This window comes from Paramormyrops kingsleyae, chromosome 19 (assembly GCF_048594095.1).
Source record: "Paramormyrops kingsleyae isolate MSU_618 chromosome 19, PKINGS_0.4, whole genome shotgun sequence".
Taxonomy (NCBI): domain Eukaryota; kingdom Metazoa; phylum Chordata; class Actinopteri; order Osteoglossiformes; family Mormyridae; genus Paramormyrops; species Paramormyrops kingsleyae.
In genome coordinates, this window is record NC_132815.1 from 2267349 (window position 1) to 2268797 (window position 1449).

A 1449-nucleotide genomic window follows, 5' to 3' on the forward strand; every position below is an offset into this window, starting at 1 on the left:
TTCTATCCTGTATGGAATACGCTACTTTGTATTTGTAATAGGCATGATATACATTTTTATAATATACATTTAATGTAAAGCAAGTTAACTTCCTCCATGTTGGACTGTTCCGTAATATCCAGTTAATGTATATTTCAACCCCCTGTTTCCTCTGTATCTAATGCCAAAGCGAAGGGCTTTGTGTGCTCCTGCCACAAAGCATCGTGAGGCTTTTCTGCTGAAGTGTCCCCCATGAAAAGTAGGACAGCAAACTTGCCAAAATTCAAACTGCGCCAGTAAGGTGTAAAGGAAACTTTTCAGCGCGGGATCATGCACAAAAGCAACGTGAAAGAATCCGAAAAAAATCTGGTTATTCATAACTGCATAAATATACATAAAATTAGACTTTAGCAACATGGAGATGATTCTGCATGAACCTTCTCATCCCTGATCTGCGCGCCAGTATAATCTCTGTCATTTTGTTACAAAAACATTCTGTGACAGGTCTGCAAGGTCACCTCATCCCTGAAGAGGGCATACAAATAGTGAGATTAGTACAGGATTAAAAGGCTAACCTCAATGGTTTCTGAAGCAGCCATTCTGGACGATGGCTGCCCTCTAACGCCAGGACATGTGGTCTGAGTTAGTTTATTGGCAAAAGCCGCATAATCTGGAATCTTCCTCACATGGACGGCGCCCAAGCAGACTCTCAGTCAGCCACAGATCTTTAGAGATCTTAGTGGAAAATCTGCATTCAGTTATGCTGTGAAAATACTCAAGTGAAACCTGGCAGATTCTGATTGGACGAAAACAAGGTGGGTTGCCTGGGTGCTGCTGAGACACATCGGATTGGCTGGTACGTCACTATCAGACAAACCAAGCTTATATACTCTGCTACACAGACTGGGTAATTACATAAACATTCATAGTATTTACTGGTAACCCATTGTTTGGTGCGAACACATTTCGTGCCAGTATGTTCTGAGGTCATATTCAATTTGCAGTCATAAAACACGAGGAAAACTTGACACAATGCAACAGCATCCAGCCACCGGATTTTCATTTTAAACTTTTAAGCTAACAGGCATGATTAGGGTACATTTACTCTGTGTTTTATGTACTAAATGTACTTTTTAAAAAAAAAGTTGCCCCCATTATACAATGTGTTCGCTATGTCAGTCGCTGCATATTGGAAACTTGGCATCCTAAACAAAGATGTGGCTGAAAAATAATGTGGAATCCCCACAGACTCAGAGGGTAGCTGGTTTTACATTTAGTTTAGGTATTTGGGAGGAAAAATGTTTTTTTGATAATTAAGCATATATATATATATATACACACACACACACATATTCAATGCTGTATTTTCATTTTGTTGCTAAATCTCCATTACTACCGTAGTGCCACCGCTAAGCTGTCTCTCCTTAAGGCATCAAACACCTGGCTGTGTGACCTGGCCTGTGCACCAGG